Source organism: Oncorhynchus clarkii, chromosome 17 (assembly GCF_045791955.1).
Source record: "Oncorhynchus clarkii lewisi isolate Uvic-CL-2024 chromosome 17, UVic_Ocla_1.0, whole genome shotgun sequence".
Lineage (NCBI taxonomy): Eukaryota > Metazoa > Chordata > Actinopteri > Salmoniformes > Salmonidae > Oncorhynchus > Oncorhynchus clarkii.
The window spans coordinates 48,172,802-48,195,339 of record NC_092163.1 but is presented as its reverse complement, the minus strand read 5'-3'; positions in this window follow the sequence as shown (position 1 = coordinate 48,195,339).

The following is a 22,538-nucleotide window of genomic DNA, read 5'->3' as shown; positions in this document are numbered from 1 at the left end:
AGGCCTCCTTGCACGCACACGTTTTTTCAGTTCTGCCCACAAATTTTCTATAGGATTGAGGTCAGGGCTTTGTGATGGCCACTCCAATACCTTGACTTTGTAGTCCTTAAGCCATTTTGCCACAACTTTGGAAGTATGCTTGGGGTCATTGTCCATTTGGAAAACCCATTTGCGACCAAGCTTTAACTTCCTGACTGATGTCTTGAGATGTTGCTTCAATATATCCACATAATTTTCCCTCCCTCATGATGCCATCTATTTTGTGAAGTTTACCAGTTCCTCCTGCAGCAAAGCACCCCCACAACATGATGCTGCCACCCCTGTGCTTCACGGTTGGGATTGTGTTCTTCGGCTTGCAAGCCTCCCCCTTTTTCCTCCAAACCTAACGATGGTCATTATGGCCAAACGTTCTATTTTTTTTTCATCAGACCAGTGGACATTTCTCCAAAAAGTACGATCTTTGTCACCATGTGCAGTTGTAAACCGTAGTCTGGCTTTTTTATGGCGGTTTTGGAGCAGTGGCTTCTTCCTTGCTGAGCGGCCTTTCAGGTTATGTCGATATAGGACTCGTTTTACTGTGGTTTAGATACTTTTGTACCTGTTTCCTCCAGCATCTTCACAAGGTCCTTTGCTGTTTTTCTGGGATTGATTTGCGTTTTTCACACCAAAGTACATTCATCTCTAGGAGACAGAACGTGTCTCCTTCCTGAACAGTATGACGGCTGATGGTGTTTATACTTGCGTACTATTGTTTGTAAAGACAAACGTGGTACCTTCAGGTGTTTGGAAATTGCTCCCAAGGATGAAACAGACTTGTTCAGGTCTACAATTTTTTTTCTGAGGTCTTGGCTTATTTATTTTGATTTTCCCATGATGTCAAGCAAAGAGGCACTGAGTTTTAAAGTAGGCTTTGAAATACATCCACAGGTACACCTCCAATAAAATAATCTGTCTGTAAACAATTACAATTTTTTGGGGGTCGGGTTCAAGGCAAATAGCCCGGTTAGCCATTTGGTTAGCTGTTCAGGAGTCTTATGGCTTGGGGGTAGAAGCTGTTAAGAAGCCTTTTGGACCTAGACTTGGCGCTCTGTTACCGCTTTCTGTGCAGTAGCAGAGAGAACTGTCTATGCCTAGGGTGGCTGGGGTCTTTGACCATTTTTAGGGCCTTCCTCTGACACCACCTAGTATAGAAGTCCTGGGTGGCAGGAAGCTTGGCCCCAGTGATGTACTGGGCCATGCTCACTACCCTCTGTAGTGCCTTATGGTCGGAGGCCGAGCAGTTGCCATACCAGGCAGTGATGCAACCAGTCAAGATGCTCTCGATGGTACAGCAGTATAACTTTTTGAGGATCTGAAGACCCATGCCAAATCTTTTCAGTGTCCTGATGGGGAATAGGTGTTGTCGTGCCCTCTTCACAGCTGTCTTTGTGTGTTTGGACCAGGAGAGTTTGTTGGTGATGTGGACACCATGGAACTTGAAGCTCTCAAGCTGTAGATAAGAATGTGTTCGGCCCACCTTTTCCTACAGTCCACGATCATCTCCTTTGTCTTGATCACGTTGAGGGAGAGGTTGTTATCCTGGCACCACACTGCCAGGTCTCTGACTTCATCGTTGTCGATGATCAGGCCTACCACTGTTGTGTCGTCAGAAAACTTAATGATGATGTTGGAGTCATGCTTGGCCATGCAGTCATGGGTGAACAGGGAGTACAGGAGGGGACTGAGCACGCACCCCTGAGGGGCCCCCGTGTTGAGGATCAACGTGGCAGATGTGTTGTTACCTACCCTTACCACCTGGGGGCGGGCCGTCAGGAAGTCCAGGATCCAGTTGCAGAGGAAGGTGTTTAGTACCAAGGGTCATTAGCTTAGGGATGAGCTTTGAGGGCACTATGGTGTTGAACACTGAGTTGTAGTCAATAGCATTCTCACGTAGGTGTTCCTTTTGTCCAGGTGGGAAAGGGCAGTGTGGAGAACAATATAGATTGCATCATCTGTGAATCTGTTGGGGCGTTATGCAAACTGGAGTGGGTCTAGGGTTTCTGGGATAATGGTGTTGATGAGAGCCATGACCAGCCTTTCAAAGCACTTCATGACTACAGATGTGAGTGCTATGGGTCGTTAGCCGTTAGAGGTTACCTTGATGTTCTTGGGCACAGGGACCGTGGTGGTCAGCTTGAAACAAGTTGGGGTTTGTTATTAAAAAAATGTATTTCACCTTTATTTAGCCAGGTAGGCTAGTTGAGAACAAGTTCTCATTTACAACTGTGATCTGGCCAAGATAAAGCAAACCAGTTCGACAAATACAACAACACAGAGATACACATGGAATAAACAAACATACAGTCAATAATACAGTAGAAAAAAAGAAGTATATACTGTATACAGTGTGTGCAAATGAGGTAAGATAAGGGAGGTAAGGCAATAAAATAGGCCATAGTGGCGAGGTAATTACGATATAGAAATTTAACACTGGAGTGATAGATTTGCAGAAGATGAATGTGCAAGTAGAGATACTGGGGTGCAAAGGAGCAAAATAAATAAATACAGTGTGGGGATGAGGTAGTTGGATGGGCTATTTACAGATGGGCTATGTACAGGTGCAATGATCTGTGAGCTGCTCTGGCAGCTGGTGCTTAAAGTTAGTGAGGGAAATAAGAGTCTCCAGCTTCAGCGATTTTTGCAGTTCGTTCCAGTCATTGGCAGCAGAGAACTGGAAGGAAAGGCGGCCAAAGTAGGATTTGGCTTTGGGGGTGACCAGTGAAATATATCTGTGGGTGCTGCTATGGTGACCAGGGAACTGAGATAAGGCGGGGTTTTACCTAGCAAAGACTTGTAGATGACCTGGAGCCAGTGGGTTTGGAGACGAGTAGGAAGCGAGGGCCAGCCAACGAGAGCATACAGGTCGTAGTGGTGGGTAGTGTATGGGGCTTTGGTGACAAAATGGATGGCACTGTGTTAGACTGCATCCACTTTGTTGAGTAGAGTTTTGTTGGCTATTTTTTAAACGACATCGCCGAAGTCAAGGATCGGTAGGATAGTCCGTTTTACGAGGGTATGTTTGGCAACATAAGTGAAGGATGCTTTGTTGCGAAATAGGAAGCCGATTCTATATTTAATTTTGGATTGGAGATGCTTAATGTGAATCTGGAAGGAGAGTTTACAGTCTAACCAGACACCTAGGTATTTGTAGTTCACAAATTCTAGGTCAGAACCGTCCAGAGTAATGATGCTGGATGGGCTGGCAGGTGCGGGCAGTGATCGGTTGAAGAGCATGCATTTAGTTTTACTTGCATTTAAGAGCAGTTGGAGGCCACGGAAGGAGAGTTGTATGGCATTGAAGCTCATCTGGAGGTTAGTTAGCACAGTGTCCAAAGAAGGGCCAGAAGTATACAGAATGGTGTCATCTGCGTAGAGATGGATCAGAGAATCACCAGCAGCAAGAGCGACATCATTGATGTATACAGAGAAGAGAGTCAGCCCGAAAATTGAACCCTGTGGCACCCCCATAGAGACTGCCAGAGGTCCGGACAATAGACCCTCTGATTTGACACACTGAACTCTGTCTGAGAAGTAGTTGGTGAACCAGGCGAAGCAGTCATTTGAGAAACCAAGGCTGTTGAGTCTGCCGATAAGAATGTGATGATTGACAGAGTCGAAATCCTTGGCCAGGTCGATGAATACGGCTGCACAGTACTGTCTTTTATCGATGGCGGTTATGATGTCGTTTAGGACCTTGAGCGTGGCTGAGGTGCACCCATGACCAGCTCAGAAGCCAGACTGCATAGCGGAGAAGGTACGGTGGGATTTGAAATGGTTGGTGATCTGTTTGTTAACTTGGCTTTCGAAGACCTTAGAAAGGCAGGGTAGGATAGATATAGGTCTGTAGCAGTTTCAGTCTAGAGTGTCTGCGGAAGCTTTCCAATCTTTGGGGATCTCAGAAAGAGAGTTTGAACAGGCTAGTAATAGGGGTTGCAACAATTTTGGCAGATCATTTTTTAGAAAGAAAGGGTCCAGATTGTCTAGCCTGGCTGATTTGTAGGGGTCCAGATTTTGGTATTAAAGACTTGGTCAGGGACAGGTTGATAATGTCAGTGAAGACACGTTGATCAGTGCATGCCAGGACAGAGAAGAGTTTGGACTGGGCTGAGCGGGAGCTTGGACTGGTTGGGGTGTAGGGAGACCAGAGGTGGCAAAGCTCTGGTTGGGGTGTAGGGAGGGGTAGTTCCTCTTGCTGCTTCATATGCAAGTACCATGTTGTTATATTGGATAAGAGCATTGGTTGGAAACCAGTGGAGTGTGAGGAGGAGCGAGGTGACATGGGTGAATTAGGGAAGGTTGAACACCAGGGAGGCTGCAGCTTTCTGGTTAAAACCACTTCTGGGAAAATTTGAATATTACATTGAATGAACTACAGGACAAAATACAAACCCTCTAACCCTGAAAGGCCTGTGGTGTTGATGGTATCCTAAATGAAATTATAAAATATACAGACCACAAATTGCAAATGAATATACTTAAACTCTTTAAGCTGCTCTTCCTCCTGGGGAAGACCTGCCCAATCCAAGACCTCTCCATCACAGTTGACAACTCCATGGTGTCTCCCTCCCAGAGTGCAAAGAACCTTGGCGTGACCCTGGACACCCTGTCATTCTCAGCCAACATCAAAGCAGTGACTCACTCCTGCAGGTTCATGCTCTACAACATCTGCAGAGTACGACCCTACCTCACACAGGATGTCTAGACTTCTGCAACTTGCAACTTATTTTCTATGGATTCTTCAATTACATTGAGATGGTGTCTGACGTGCTGTTCCTTCTTTTTCCTTACTGTTTTTCTGTACTGTTTTAGTGTTTCACCACAGTGAAGGCTCAGATCTTGGTCTCTGTGCTTTTGGTTGGATAGGTTTCACAATTTATTTATATGGTTTCTCTCTCTCTTTCTGCAGACAAGTAATAAAAACATGTAAACTAGTAAAGTAACAAACGGCATTTGGATCAACCAGTCTATAGTCTTAATGGCCAACAAGGAAACAAAGGAGAAAAAAGACATACATGGCCAGTTTGGTCGCTATCAGGCTCAATTATAAACTGATGATTTACTTGTACAATTCTCTCTCTCTCTCTCTCTCTCTCTCTCTCTCTCTCTCTCTCTCCCCCCCCCCCACCTCTCTCTCTCTCTCTCTCTCTCTCTCTCTCTCTCTCTCTCTCTTGTCCTTTGCATGACCTGGAACACGGAGAAAGTAGCATGAGCAAAGCTTTGACACTCATAGCAAGATGGTAGACGAACCCTGCCATCGATCTTTGATGTTACTAATGGCTGCGCAATTAGTTATTACTGACGTGTGTCAGTGTTATCTCCTGTCCTCTGAGACTCCAGGTCAAAGGTTAAACACATTGCTACAGTTTTTTTTATTAGTGACATTTATGCAATTACTGTTTGCATTAGAAGCTTCCTATCTGCAAAAAAAACCCACTGTGGTAAATACTACATTTTTGTCCCCAAAAGCACTACAGTTCGCAAAAACACTACACTTTTTTAAAATATCGTAAATACTACAGCATTTAATACGCTTATACACTGCCCATTCCCCTCCCGTATATCACAGTTTGTGCCACCCATAACCATAACCTACATATATACAAGTATAGACCATATGTTGTGTTCCCTACAGGTTATAGAAAAAAGCAGAAGCTCTGAACTATCCTATCAGACCCAAGTCCCACCTGCCTACAGGTTATGGAAAATGTGCTCTTTTAGTATTCCTCCAGTATGGAAGAGTCCGCAAAACACACTACAGTAAAAACTACAGCATACTACAATCTGCAAAAACACCACACTACTATAGAATACGGTATATTACAGTTTTCTTTCACTACAGTATATATACTATAGTTAAATACTACTGTATACTACAGCATAGTCTGCAAAAACCCTACAGGTGAATACTATAGTATGTATACCATAGTATACTATAGTTTGGAGTTTCAGCTTGTGAAATATTGCCATGCTCTGAACCTTCCCACATGAAGAAATACTATTCAGTATTTGTCTACAACATCCTGTAACTGTTTCATAGGCGTTCTTGACCATCTGTGCCAATTCTAGGTGACAATACACTCAACTGGAAATGGATCAATGTTTCTACAACACTTTCTTTGCACGTTTATTCATCGCAGTGGTCCACAGTTATTGAACAATAATTGAACCGCTAATAAAGTATAACAAACACATTTTTAACACTAATGGCATATGTTCAAAGGTGATGTAATTATTTTCCGTATTGATGATTTATCATAGATTTTTCCTTGTGGGTGTATCTTCGTTTTTTTATGTTGTACATCTTATGATCCTCTCTTCAATGCAGAGATAAACAAACCAGCGAAAGAATGCTGAAGAAAAACAGGAGAGACAGAAAGAGAGATATACACCTGGAGGAAGAGTAGGACATGGGGGAAATTGAAAAATAGAACGAGAGGGAGGGAGAGAATGCAGTAAAGGAGTGACTGGGAGAGATGACAGGAGTGTTACATTTGAGACCAGGGCTCTAGCTCCTCCGTGCAGCCAGTCTGGTGCTGTTGCCATGGCAGCAGCAGCAGCCCTGTATCCTGTATCCGCAGCACAGGCAGAGAGCCTACAGTCCCCAACAACACACACCCCTCCCACGCCTGACCTGCAGCTGAACCTGAGTGAGGTCGTAGGTCGATGGCTGGCAGCATATGGAGGACAGTGAGCAATGAGTAGGGGATAGAGAGAAGGAGGGAGTGAGAGAGAAAGAGGAGTATGTGCCACACAGATGGGGAGAGGGAGGGAGGGGGGGGGGGGGACTGAACAGAATCTAATTATCATACAAGGGAAAGATGGTATTGACAGTGGAAGGGTTTTTGTTTGTTTCGCCATGAAAAAGGAGACTTCCTATCTCTTTTGTTTTCCTATTATCATATGAGGGGTGGGACGGCCATTTTTGCTTATTCAGTGTTCTTTATGGATATGTGCAGGTGTTTGAAGAAAGGGGTTGAAACTTAGCAAATCAAAATACCGACAGACACTTCAATCAATTTCACCATGGATCATTTAACCCCTGTGTGCATGTATCTCTATGAGTGTGTGTTGGCGTCTTCATGGTGAAGATGAGTGAGGATGGAGGAAGCATAGGTGTACTTGTTCCTGTTTGCGAAATTATTTTGCCTGCATGTCTCTGTGCATTCTGCATGAATTTGTCTTGGTACAATGTCTCACAATGGTGTTAGACACGGCACATTTTGAGCTATGTGTTGTTCACTGTACCTGTCCTGCGTGCCTGTGTATATTGTGTGTGTGTGTGTATCGTAAGTGTGTTTGCATGTATTCATGTCTGAACGGCACACTGTTAGATGAGCTCGCTTGATAGATGGTATTTAAACATCTCCCTGTAATTTCCCCTATCAAGCTCAGGGGGTGTGTGTCTGTGGGTGCCTGTGTGTGGGTGCCTGTGTGTGGGTGCCTGTGTGTGGGTGCCTGTCGGGTGCCTGTGTGTGGGTGCCTGTGTGTGGGTGCCTGTCTGTGTGTGCCTGTCGGGTGCCTGTGTGTGGGTGCCTGTGTGTGGGTGCCTGTGTGTGGGTGCCTGTGTGTGGGTGCATGCCTTTTGGGAGCCCTAGGCGAGATTGACGGCAGAGAGAAACATGGGCAATTTTACAGGTAATTTCCTGCAATTCTACACATTTTGCCATGGATTGGAGAGACATTTTTGCCGTATTAAAGCTAATTTCCTGAAATTCTAATCATTTTGCCATGACTAACAAAATCAATGGGGTCCCCTGGAGGTCAGGGTGTTTTGTAAAAAAAAAGAAAAAAAGTGTCTATTTTGTATTTTGTATTTTTTTTTCAAGAAATCATATAACTGTTTGACAACACTGTTTGTAAGCTTTCAAATGATATCAAACTCAACCGCTTCTCTTTTGGATGAAGACATGGGCGTCTCACGGTAGGGTGGGATATGCAAACGGACCAACTTTGAGCCCATTTATCTCCTGCATTCTGGTCCAGAACGTCACTTTCTAACCACTTCCACCATGTGCAAACATGTACGGAAGGTTTTGTTCTAATCAAATGGGGTGCAGTCAGGAAGTGATTGATATCGCATGGAATGACCCTATAGGATCATAGTTTACTCCTCTCTAAGATATGAATGAAGTAATGCCCTACGGTCTCTGTCAGTGTTTCTATCTGTTCTAGAGGTCTTAACCGGATCTTATCCAGGAGGGACTTGGATACAAGGGGGTCAAGTGAGTTCACCTTTGACTCCTCACCTTACTAAGGGGTCATGGCTGCAGATCTGTTTGTGAAGTGTCCTAATATTTAGACATACACAGTGTATGCATCATAAAGTGTATACATATCTTGTTTTGAAAATAACGATATGGTCATCATTAAAATAATAACCAAATGATCATTGTAATCACCCTTCAGTCATTGTAATCAGTCATTAACAACAATATTCATATTATTAACAATAATATCATATTGTTTCATTATCATCAGTAGCAGTAATAGGCAGGGTATTTAGTCAGTACTAAAGTAATAGCTGCTGTAAAACCAAGTATTATCGAAATTCTGAGGAAGCAGAGAAAGAAGAGGATAGTTGACTGGAGCCTCCATAGAAAATACATCACAGAGCGCCCTCTAGTGGCTTGCTGATATCTCATCATTACCTACACAAGGGCTGATTGTCAAGTGGTATGATGACAATGCAAAGGATGCAAGTGTCACAGAATATGTCTCTCTCTTTCTCATTCACTCGTTGCCCTTCAGACGTCTCCGTCCTTCCCCTCCTGTGTTGGTCCCCCGCCACCAGATCCTCAGTCACGGGCCTCTAAACATGTTAGGGAGGTACAGGCAGACATCCACAGGAGCCTCTCCATCCATCAGAACACAGGCAATAACTTTAGCAGGGCTCCCTGGGCCAGTCTGGAATGTGCAATGACACAAAGCAACCACACACACACACATGCACTAGTAGAATGGACACACGCACACACACATACAGGTAAGCCTCATTCCAAGGTATCTCACACGGGCAAAATGGTACTCAACCACACACGTATGCACACACGCACACACAAACACACATGACATACACATCTCTGCCTCATTCCAAGTCATCATCCCATATATGCAAATACAACACCCTGCAGTGATGATCCCGATCGTCTACACACACACACACACACACCCCTTCCCAACTGTGACCTCTAGAAGCTCTCCGACTAGAGGCTGGATGAGGGGCAGTGAGAGGGTCATCATCCGTCTGCCTCCCTGTGACCATGCCCTGACCCCAACCTCTAACCACACACACAACACACATTACCCCAGACAGCTCTCCCTCTCTCCCCAGTCCTTCTCTGTTCTTTCCAAATGCCAAGCCTATTGGTCCCATTCAGCACTGCCTAATGAGTCCCTTACAAAGCCATCAGCTCTACTGCACTGGCTGAGGTAAGCTAGAGGCTAGAGGAAAATGTTCACTAATATACATGATCTGCTTTCTAATATCTATTGCCTTATTAGTTGTAGAGGGATCTTATTGTGGTCAAGTGGTTTTAACCAATATTTTACTATCTGTAATATAAAGTTTTGAAAGCAAAGAAATCTGTAACTGGTATGTGGCAATGTGTAATCTGATTGAAGTACTATAATTCTTTATTGTTGATTCCTCCCTGTGTATCTCTTTTTAAGTCCAGACCTGGGTAACAGGAACTAGATTTTTCCCCCCCCTGAGCTTTCAGAGTGATATCTAAGCTTTTTTCAAAAACGATTTCCCTTTCTACCTAAGCTATCATATGCATTAAGACATTATATGCTATTATACTATCATTTTCTGTGCACTGGCTATAGATAAGAGCAACAGCTAAATGAATAAATGTAGTACAGTAAGAGCATCAGTGAGGTCTGATGTGATCTCCAGGCCAGGCAGACTAAACGAATGCAGATCCTGCGTGGTGCCTGGTACAGTGAGTACAGGATGTGGACCACATGCTCTATCTGATGATGATTAGGCTGTACTCCTGGATTACCCTGTCACACCACTCAACTCCTACACCACCGAGCCTCTGTTTCATCTTCAAGTGTCTCCGCTGCCTGCGCCGGGCTGCGAGTACCCTCGGTGTGTGTGTGTGACTTCTTTGGGAGTACATGTTTGTGTGTGCGTTTGTCTGTCGACCTTCCCTGTCTCTGTGCACAGCTGTTCCATACTTTCACCCCCCATTCCTCTTCTCCCTCTCCTCAGGGTGTATACAAATCTACAACAGAAAAAAAGTATCTCTCCCTCCATCTCTGTTCAGCCTTTAGCGTATCTTTCTCTTGTCCTCTACTGCTCACCTCCCCTGCCTCCTCCCCTCTCCTCTTCTCTTTATATCTTTCTCTCTTACTCTCCATTCTTTCTCTTCCCCTTTCCTTCCTTCTCTTTCTCCTTTGCGCTTTCTTCTCTTATCTCTAGCTCCCTCCCTCACCTCTCTCTCTCATTCGCTCCCTCCCCGTCTACCCCTCCCTCCCTCTCTCTCTCCCCCTCTCTGATGGATAACCTTCCCCTCCCGTTGAACTCCTCTGATAATCCAGGGGAAGCAGTAAGAGAGCTTCCATCAGCAACGCTGACAGAGCCGCAAGCCGCTGCAGTCTGACATACCACCACTCTGTGTGTGTGTGTGTGTGTGTGTGTGTGTGTGTGTGTGTGTGTGTGTGTGTGTGTGTGTGTGTGTGTGTGTGTGTGTGTGTGTGTGTGTAAACAACAGGTGTCAGCTAACAGTGAAATGCTTACTTACAGGCCCTTCCCAACATTGCAGAAAGAAAAATCATAGAAGGATAAATACACAATGAGTAGCAATAACTTGGCTATATACATGGGGTACCAGTACCGAGTCAATGTGCAGGGGTACAAGGTAATTGAGGAAGATATGTACATATAGGTAGGGATAAATGCATAAATGCAGATAGCAGCTATTTGGTTAACTATTTAACTAACTATTTAGCACTATTATGGCTTGGGGGTATGAGCTTTTCAGGGTCCTGTTGGTTCTAGACTTGATGCATCGGTACTGCTTGCCGTGCGGTAGCATAGAGAACAGTCTATGACTTGGCTGGCGGAAGTCTTTCACAATTTTTTAGGGCCTTCCTCTGACACCGCCTGGTATAGAGGTCATGGATGGCAGGGAGCTCGGCCCCAGTGATATACTGTACCATACACACTACCCTCAGTAACGCCTTGTGGTCGGATGCCAAGCAGTTGCCATACCAAGCAGTGATGTAGCCAGTCAATATGCTCTCAATGGTGCAGCTGTAGAACTTCTTGAGGATATGATGGTCCATGCCAAATCTTTTCAGTCTCCTGAGGGTGTGTGTGTGTTTGTGTGTGTGTGTGTGGTGCGCACGTGTGTGTACGTGCACACACAGGATAGCTGCAATATTACATTATGCATGTCTGATGTGTTTGCTTGTGCTCTTTGTAGCATAACAACTTAGCTGAGATTTTATGAACATGTGTGGATACACTGAGTGTACAAAACATTAAGAACACCTGCTCTTTCCATGACATAGACTGACCAGGTGAATCCGGGTGAAAGCTATGGTCCCTTATTGATGTCACTTGTTAAATCCACTTCAATCAGTGTAGATGAAGGGGAGGAGGCAGGTTAAAGAAAGATGTTTAAGCCTTGAGACAATTGAGACATGGATTGTATCGAAGAGCCTTTACTGCTGCTCGATCATCCTATTTTTTCAACTTAATTGAGGAAAATAAGAACAATCCGAAATTTATTTTTGATACTGTCGCAAAGCTAACTAAAAAGCAGCATTCCCCAAGTGAGGATGGCTTTCACTTCAGCAGTAATAAATTCATGAACTTCTTTGAGGAAAAGATCATGATTATTAGAAAGCAAATTACGGACTCCTCTTTAAATCTGCATATTCCTTCAAAGCTCAGTTGTCCTGAGTCTGCACAACTCTGCCAGGACCTAGGATCAAGAGAGACACTCAAGTGTTTTAGTACTATATCTCTTGACACAATGATGAAAATAATCATGGCCTCTAAACCTTCAAGCTGCATACTGGACCCTATTCCAACTAAACTACTGAAAGAGCTGCTTCCTGTGCTTGGCCCTCCTATGTTGAACATAATAAACGGCTCTCTATTCACCGGATGTGTACCAAACTCACTAAAAGTGGCAGTAATAAAGCCTCTCTTGAAAAAGCCAAACCTCGACCCAGAAAATATAAAAAACTATCGACCTATATCGAATCTTCCATTCCTCTCAAAAAAGGCTGTTCACTGCCTTCCTGAAGACAAACAATGTATACGAAATGCTTCAGTCTGGTTTTAGACCCCATCATAGCACCGAGACTGCACCTGTGAAGGTGGTAAATGACCTTTTAATGGCATCAGACCGAGGCTCTGCATCTGTCCTCGTGCTCCTAGACCTTAGTGCTGCTTTTGATACCATCGATCACCACATTCTTTTGGAGAGATTGGAAACTCTAATTGATCTACACAGACAAGTTTTTGCCTGGTTTAGAGCTTATCTGTCAGAAAGATATCAGTTCATCTCTGTGGATGGTATGTCCTCTGACAAATCAACTGTACATTTTGGTGTTCCTCAAGGTTCCGTTTTAGGACCACTATTGTTTTCACTACATATTTTACCTCTTGGGGATGTCATTTGAAAACGTAATGTTAACTTTCACTGATATGCGGATGACACACAGCTGTACATTTCAACGAAACATGGTGAAGCCCCAAAATTGCCCTCGCTAGTTACCTGTGTTTCAGACATAAGGAAATGGATGGCTGCAAACTTTCTACTTTTAAACTCGGACAAAACAGAGATGCTTGTTCTAGGTCCCAAGAAACAAAGAGATCTTCTGTTGAATCTGACAATTAATCTTAATGGTTGTACAGTCGTCTCAAATAAAACTGTGAAGGACCTCGGCGTTACTCTGGACCCTGATCTCTCTTTTGACGAACATATCAAGACTGTTTCAAGGACAGCTTTTTTCCATCTACGTAACATTGCAAAAATCTGAAACTTTCTGTCCAAAAATGATGCAGAAAAATGTATCCATGCTTTTGTTACTTCTAGGTTAGACTACTACAATGCTCTACTTTCCGGCTACCCAGATAAAGCACTAAATAAACTTCAGTTCGTGCTAAATACAGCTGCTAGAATCCTGACTAGAACCAAAAAAAATTATCATATTACTCCAGTGCTAGCCTCCCTACACTGGCTTCCTGTCAAGGCAAGGGCTGATTTCAAGATCTTACTGCTAACCTACAAAGCATTACATGGGCTTGCTCATACCTATCTTTCTTATTTGGTCCTGCCGTACATACCTACACGTACGCTACGGTCACAAGACGCAGGCCTCCTAATTGTCCCTAGAATTTCTAAGCAAACAGCCGGAGGCAGGGCTTTCTCCTATAGAGCTCAATTTTTATGGAATGGTCTGCCTACCCATGTGAGAGACGCAAACTCGGTCTCAACCTTTAAGTCTTTACTGAAGACTCATCTCTTCAGTGGGTCATATGATTGAGTGTAGTCTGGCCCAGGAGTGTGAAAGTGAACGGAAAGGCTCTGGAGCAGTGAACCGCCGTTGCTGTCTCTGCCTGGCCGGTTCCCCTCTTTCCACTGGGATTCTCTGCCTCTACGCCTATTACAGGGGTTGAGTCACTGGCTTACTGGTGCTCTTTCATGCCGTCCCTAGGAGGGATGCTTCACCTGAGTGGGTTGAGTCACTGATGTGATCTTCCTGTCTGGGTTGGCGGCCTTGTCTCAGGATGGTAGGTTGGTGGTTGAAGATATCCCTGTAGTGGTGTGGGGGCTGTGCTTTGGCAATGTGGGTGGGGTTATATCCTTCCTTTTTGGCCCTGTCCGGGGGTATCATTGGATAGGGCCACAGTGTCTCCTGACCCCTCCTGTCTCAGCCTCCAGTATTTATGCTGCAGTAGTTTATGTGTCGGGGGCTAGGGTCAGTTTGTTATGTCTGGAGTACTTCTCCTGTCTTATACGGTGTCCTGTGTGAATTTAAGTATGCTCTCTCTAATTCTCTCTTTCTCTCTTTCTCTCTCTCTCTCTCTCTCTCTGAGGACCTGAGCCCTAGGACCATGCCTCAGGACTACCTGGCATGATGACTCCTTGCTGTCCCCAGTCCACCTGGCCGTGCTGCTGCTCCAGTTTCAACTATTCTGCCTGCAGCTATGGAATCCTGATCTGTTCACCGGACGTGCTACCTGTCCCAGACCAATTACTTGACCATGCTGGTCATTTATGAACATTTGAACATCTTGGCCATGTTCTGTTATAATCTCCACCCAGCACAGCCAGAAGAGGACTGGCCACCCCTATTAGCCTGGTTCCTCTCTAGGTTTCTTCCTAGGTTTTGGCCTTTCTAGGGAGATTTTCCTAATCAACGTGCTTTTGACCTTTGGGCCGCCTGTTGCCAACCCTGCTTAAGGAGTCCACATGCTTCACAGTCGAAACAGTTAAAAAAAAAGAATTAAAGTACCTAGAGACCTGGTGAACAGCACTGTAGGACTTTATTAAACCTCTTAATCTCTCTGAATTCATTTCCATATAACAGCATGTTGTTATGATGCGTTTGTATTCCAGTCATTGCAGCCAGAGCATCTCCAGGTCTCTCCGCCCGCTGTGTTTTGTCCTAAATGGAGCAGTAAGCCAGGCCTCATTTAGCTCTCCATGGGGAAAAGCCATTTCCATCTCCATCCTCCTCTCCTCGTCTATTTCCCACATTAAGAGACCCAAAATAACAACAGACAAAAATATCCAAATCACATTACATTGTAATGTAGTAAAGACCCCTCATCAGAGTGCTTCAAGCGACACCTAGTGGTGAAAGGGGATATTGCATGGTCTGCGTATTTCGACAAATTGCCACAAATAGCCACAAATAACCACAAATGGCTATTGATGTGGATGGGGAACACAAAGAGTACTTCAATGCAAATTGTGTACAAATTGATCCGTTATGTAGAGGGGAGAGTCAATAAGAGGACAAAGACTGTGTAGTGGAGCAGCTTGTGACCTCATGCACAGGGAGAACAGACTCTTCCAAATCAAAAAGGATTGGGGATATAGAACACACCCTCGGTCCATTAGACTTCATCATGAAAAACAACAGGTTCTTATAAGAGTCTGTAATTACGGCCCAGACTATTCCTGGCTGTAACGACGACTGCTTACATGCAGGTATGTACAGTTTGAGCACATAACTCAAGGCCAAAAGCTCCCTGACGTGCTGACAGCCTCTAATGATTATAATCAAGTCATTTTGACTGTCAGGATGATCACTGTCTGACTCTTAGTAAATGTAAATTCTTTATCAGGGACCTCAATGGAATTTCAGGTATTGTCATAGAAATGGCCCATCAGTTATTTAACTAGGCAAGTCAGTTAAGAACAAATGCTTATTTTCAATGACGGCCTAGTGGGTCAACTGCCTTGTTCAGGGGTAGAACAGCAGATTTTTACCCTGTCAGCTCAGGGATTCGATCTTGCAACCTTCCGGTTACTAGTCCAACACTCTAACCACCAGGCTACCTGCTTATGTTATGCCACTAGTGAACTTTGTGAGAGTATTGGAAAATGTCTGAACATGAAGTAATTATTTTTGTCTTTGAGATTCGATTGAGGTGTTCATTTGTGCAGTGCTTGAGCAGGTGTGAGGTTGAAGAATGTGCATGCGTGTGAGTGAGTGAGTGAGTGAGCGAGTGAGTGAGTGAGTGAGTGAGTGAGTGAGTGAGTGAATATCCGAAGAGGACAGATTGATTGATCACACATAGGTAGTTAAGTGAGTGCAAGTTCCACTGTTCCCCTGTCACTCAGCTCCTCCTCTGTGTGTGTGACTCTGTGTGCATGTATGTGTAGTGGGAAAAGTTACCTGTACGCAGGTGACTCTTCCTCATCTTCTCCTCCTCTTCCTCTCTCCTCCATCCTCCAACTCCACCCCTAATTCCTCTGACTGCGGCTCGTTTTGAGCTTCAGCATTTCTTGTTGACATTTCAGAAGGCTGGATATAGCAAGAGCACGATGGCCGTGGAGAGGTGAAGAGAGGTGAAAAACAGATAAGGGGAGGGAGGGATTCCAGCACCATCAGAAATGTCAAATTATTCAACCTGTGAACATTCTGTACAATGTTGATTGTGATTGAAACAATATGTTTGTAGAATACTATATTGTGATTAATAGAATATAATTCAGTCTAATATAACGGTCTATATATTAGATACTTGGTACTGTTTCTCTAAAATAGCTAGCTGCCTTTTGGTGTTTGTACCTGGCAGGTCTGTCTTAGTGGCGCTAATGGACACAGAGAATAGTTCAATGTCTCCCCCTGGTGGTTAATTTGTCCTCTTCAGTTATTTTTTTTATTATGGACTAATATAGCTGCTTTATGGGGATCTACTGAGTCGTGAGTCATGACTTCATTTTTAGTTTTCGAAAAATTATATAATTTATGTAAATCATCTCAGCTAATAATAATCCTCATATTTCCCTGGATACTGTTTTGGACTGTTTTGGACTGTTTTGGACAGAATTGTAGCATGTACAACTCTAAGAGCAATTGATGTTTATAAAAAAATGTAAAAAACGTACTGCTGCACGTTCATTTCCACAGCCCACTGCTGCACCTTCATTCCTTCACCTTTAAGTCCCAACACGAGCACGGACGTACAGGCGGGAGCGCGCGCGCGCACACACACACACACACACCTCCCCTCTAGCTGCAGTGTTTTTATGGCGGGCACTTTAGGTGCAGCTGCTCTCTCAGTGATCTCAGAGCTGGGGAGGCTGAAGCCTCAAGTGCAATAAACGGCAGGCCACTGCAGATGGTGCAGACAGACAGAGAAGAGAAATAAGGGAGGAAGAGAGGAATAGAAAGGGGGAAGGAGAGCATCCTGCTAAAACATCCTCTGTGTTCAACATTAAAAAAACACTAAATAATGCAGCACAGCAGAATTAGGCCGAAACCGCTAATTATCAAAAACCAGAAAAGCAATGTTAAATTCTACAATTGCCCAAAAGGAAGCAAGCTGGTCTTGGGAATCTGTTCACAAACACAAACAGAGCCCCAGGACAGCAGCACAATTAGAACCAACCAAATCATGAGAAAACTAAAAGATAATTACTTGACACATTGGAAAGAATTAACCAAAAAACAGAACAAACTAGAAAGCTATTTGGCCCTAAACAGATGACTGGCCCAACATTAAGGAAAGATTTGACTATATACAGACTCAGTGAGCTATTGCTATTGAAAGAGGCCTCCATAGGCAGACCTGGCTCTCAAGAGAAGACAGACTATATGCACATAAAATGAGGTGGAAACTGAGCTGCACTTCCTAACCTCCTGCCAAATGTATGACCATATTAGAGACACATATTTCCCTCAGATTACACAGACCCACAAAGAATTTGAAAAACAAATCCAATTTTGATAAACTCTCATCTATTAGGTGAAATACCAATTTGCCATCACAGCAGCAAGACGTGTGCCCTGTTGCCACAAGAAAAGGGCAACCAGTGAAGAACAAACACCATTATAAATACAACCCATATTTATGTTTATTTATTTTCTCTTTTGTACTCCCACTATTTGCACATCGGTACAACACTGTACATAGCCGTAATATGACATTTGAAATGTCTCTATTCCTTTGAAACTTTTGTGAGTGTAATGTTGACTGTTCATTTCTGATTGTTTATTGCACTTTTGTTTATTATCTATTTGACTTGCTTTGGCAACGTAACCTATGCCAATAAAGCCGTTTGAATTGAATTGAGTCAGAGAGACGTCTGGGACACCATAATAAAGGAGGTAGAGAAAAGAAGAGAGAAAAAAGCTTCAGCCAGTGCTTCAGTGGTCTGTCTCATCAACACCCACCTGGCTGCACATACTCAGTACAAAGATTAGTCTACTGTCGTCCGGTTGGTTTTATGTCTTAAGCCCAAGCCCATTGCAGAAACACCCAGAGGAGCTCATTTAAACTCGCCCCCACAAGCTCCCCACCGCACGCGCACACGTATGTGAAGAAGGGTTCTAAAGATGAAAGGAGGACAGGGCTATGAGACAGAGGGAAAGGAAAGGAAAGGAAAGGAAAGGAAAGGAAAGGAAAGGAAAGGAAAGGAAAGGAAAGGAAAGGAAAGGAGGACAGGGCTCTGAGACAGAGGGAAAGGAAAGGAAAGGAAAGGAGGACAGGGCTATGAGACAGAGGGAAAGGAAAGGAAAGGAAAGGAGGACAGGGCTATGAGACAGAGGGAAAGGAAAGGAAAGGAAAGGAGGACAGGGCTATGAGACAGAGGGAAAGGAAAGGAAAGGAAAGGAAAGGAAAGGAAAGGAAAGGAAAGGAGGACAGGGCTCTGAGACAGAGGGAAAGGAAAGGAAAGGAAAGGAGGACAGGGCTATGAGACAGAGGGAAAGGAAAGGAAAGGAAAGGAGGACAGGGCTATGAGACAGAGGGAAAGGAAAGGAAAGGAGGACAGGGCTCTGAGACAGAGGGAAAGGAAAGGAAAGGAAAGGAGGACAGGGCTATGAGACAGAGGGAAAGGAAAGGAAAGGAAAGGAGGACGGGGCTATGAGACAGAGGGAAAGGAAAGGAAAGGAAAGGAGGACAGGGCTATGAGACAGAGGGAAAGGAAAGGAAAGGAAAGGAAAGGAAAGGAAAGGAAAGGAAAGGAAAGGAAAGGAGGACAGGGCTCTGAGACAGAGGGAAAGGAAAGGAAAGGAAAGGAGGACAGGGCTATGAGACAGAGGGAAAGGAAAGGAAAGGAAAGGAGGACAGGGCTATGAGACAGAGGGAAAGGAAAGGAAAGGAGGACAGGGCTCTGAGACAGAGGGAAAGGAAAGGAAAGGAAAGGAGGACAGGGCTCTGAGACAGAGGGAAAGGAAAGGAAAGGAAAGGAGGACAGGGCTCTGAGACAGAGGGAAAGGAAAGGAAAGGAGGACAGGGCTCTGAGACAGAGGGAAAGGAAAGGAAAGGAAAGGAGGACAGGGCTCTGAGACAGAGGGAAAGGAAAGGAAAGGAAAGGAGGACCGGGCTCTGAGACAGAGGGAAAGGAAAGGAAAGGAAAGGAGAACAGGGCTCTGAGACAGAGGGAAAGGAAAGGAAAGGAAAGGAGGACAGGGCTATGAGACAGAGGGAAAGGAAAGGAAAGGAAAGGAGGACAGGGCTCTGAGACAGAGGGAAAGGAAATGAAAGGAAAGGAGGACAGGGCTCTGAGACAGAGGGAAAGGAAAGGAAAGGAAAGGAGGACAGGGCTATGAGACAGAGGGAAAGGAAAGGAAAGGAGGACAGGGCTATGAGACAGAGGGAAAGGAAAGGAAAGGAAAGGAGGACAGGGCTCTGAGACAGAGGGAAAGGAAAGGAAAGGAAAGGAAAGGAGGACAGGGCTATGAGACAGAGGGAAAGGAAAGGAGGACAGGGCTATGAGACAGAGGGAAAGGAAAGGAAAGGAAAGGAGGACAGGGCTCTGAGACAGAGGGAAAGGAAAGGATGGGATAGGGGGGTCTATTACTCCACAGGAATGTTCAATTATTCAGACACAAATGAACACATTACACATACGGACACAAGATGTCAACACATATGCACCGCCATACACTAACACAACTTAAATTATCTCTCCCTCTGTGTCCCACATTCTCTTTCTCTCACACACACACACACACACAAATGCTCTCGCACTGGACCATAAATCTGGCAAGGACAGCCATGGCCCAGGACTGGAACAGGTGTTGGGGGTATTGGGGGGTGAGAGTACTCAGTGTGTGTCTGCTTGCATGAGTGTGTATGTGTACTTCACTCAGCCAGACCAGGTGGGATCCCATAATGCACTGCAACAGCTCCCTCTAACTCTGTCTTCCAACCTTCATGACCAACATGACTCATCACCGCAACCATATAATCTCTAGGTGAAAACACCTAGTGGTGCTGTGGCTCATATTACTGGACTTGTGTCATTGAGAGGAAGCTGTAAATTCATATCATTTTGGGTTGAGAGTTATGTCACTTAACTGCCTCTTAGCCTCAACTATCTTGTAGCCTCTTCTTTACAGGTGGCACAGACTTCCCTGGAATGTTTTGGTATACTGAAAGTCAAGGAGCACACATTACATAGGCTTGTCTCGTATCAGACGCGTAAACTCTTTTACATTACAGTAATAACATCTCATCATAACATCTGTATGCTCACGCCAGGAGTCACTCTCTGGTTCACTGGCATAACCTAACTCATACACAACATACATTTTTTACATGGCATTTTAGTCATTTAGCAGACACTTATCCAGAGCGACTTACAGGACAAATTAGGGTTAAGTGCATTGCTCAAGGGCGCATCGACAGATTTTTCAACTAGTCAGCTTGGGGATTCAAACCAGCAACCGTTCAGCTACTGGCTCAATGCTCTTAACCGCTAATCTACCTGCTGCCCTAAACACATCAAAATGAGATTGCACACCTGCAAACACACACACACGGTTAAAATACATAGCTAACATTGCAGACACACACACAGGCCAACACGTTCTAATGCTTAAGAGGGATGGATATAAACACACACACACACGGTGCTGGAACTATTGTGATTTATTGGGGAGTAAGTGGTTTAAGCTGCACATCTCGCTCCGACACATAAACACCTGACAGCGGGCCTCATAAATAAGGCTATACAGACGCCTGCTGGGTAAATTACACTCAGCACTATCTCTTAACCCTTCAACCCTATTCTCAACCAGCTGGTAGAGCATGTTTTGACAATGGATTTAGAAGTGGATATAAAAAAAAATATTCACTTGAACTTGATTGGTCAACTCTCCCAGCCCTTTTGCATCAATTTACATATGTTGTATCCTTTTGGGTTAAGGCAGTTCAATTGTGGCACGCTAGCTTTGCCCACTCAGAGGGCTTTAAGAAAACTTGATATCAGTCACCAAAGATATGGGATAAAAGGCAGGAATTCAGTTGGTGAGGGATTAATATTGCACCATTCCTGTTAGTAGACATTGAAGAGTAGGAGTATGAAGATAGTTAAACATGTAAATATGATTGAATTGTTGCACTATATTAGGCAACATAAATAGGTTATACATTTCATGACCCATGACTTAATGTCACCTGTAAAATAATGCCTGAGGGAGATTACACTATACACCACCTGAAAATGTACACCACATCAGTCACTGGCTTCATCAATAAGTGCATCGATGACGTCGTCCCCACAGTGACCGTACGTACATACCCCAACCAGAAGCCATGTCATCAGTCCGGTGAAACCTGTGCCGGCTCCACGCACCAGGCCTCCAGTGCGCCTCCCCAGTCTGGTACATCCTGTGCCGGCTCCCCGCACTCACCCTGAAGAGTGTGTCATCAGTCCGGTGAAGCCTGTGCCGGCTCCACGCACTCACCCTGAAGAGTGAGTCTCCAGCAACGGTCTACAGCCCGGAACCTCCAGCGACGGTTCACAGTCCAAAGCTTCCAGCGAGGGTTCACAGTCCAAAGCTTCCAGTGAGGGTTCACAGTCCAAAGCTTCCAGCGAGGGTTCACAGTCCAAAGCTTCCAGCGAGGGTTCACAGTCCAAAGCTTCCAGCGAGGGTTCACAGTCCAAAGCTTCCAGCGAGGGTTCACATTCCAAAGCTTCCAGCGATGGTTCACGGCCCGGAGCTTCCAGTGACGGTCCACGGCCCGGAGCTTCCTGCGCCGGTGCCCAGTCCAGGCACGGCGTCCAGTCCCGCTCCATGGCCGGAGCCTTCCTCTGCTCCGGTGCCCAGTCCAGGCACGGCGTCCAGTCCCGCTCCATGGCCGGAGCCTTCCTCTGCTCCGGTGCCCAGTCCAGGCACGGCGTCCAGTCCCGCTCCATGGCCGGAGCCTTCCTCTGCTCCGGTGCCCAGTCCAGGCACGGCGTCCAGTCCCGCTCCATGGCCGGAGCCTTCCTCTGCTCCGGTGCCCAGTCCAGGCACGGCGTCCAGTCCCGCTCCATGGCCGGAGCCTTCCTCTGCTCCGGTGCCCAGTCCAGGCACGGCGTCCAGTCCCGCTCCATGGCCGGAGCCTTCCTCTGCTCCGGTGCCCAGTCCAGGCACGGCGTCCAGTCCCGCTCCATGGCCGGAGCCTTCATCTGCTCCGGTGCCCAGTCCAGGCACGGCGTCCAGTCCCGCTCCATGGCCGGAGCCTTCCTCTGCTCCGGTGCCCAGTCCAGGCACGGCGTCCAGTCCCGCTCCATGGCCGGAGCCTTCCTCTGCTCCGGTGCCCAGTCCGAGCACAGCGTTCAGCCCGGCTCCATGGCTGGATTCGCGGTCTGAGCGGGTGCTATGTCCCTCACCGGAGCCGACACCGACGCTAGTTGCCCACCCTAACCCTCCCCGTCTAGGTTCAGGTTATGCGGTCGGAGTCCGCACCTTTGGGGGGGGGGGGGGGGGGGGGGGATACTGTCACGCCCTGACCATAGAGAGCCTTCGGGGTTCTCTATGGTGCAATAGGTCAGAGCGTGACTAGGGGGGTTTTCTAG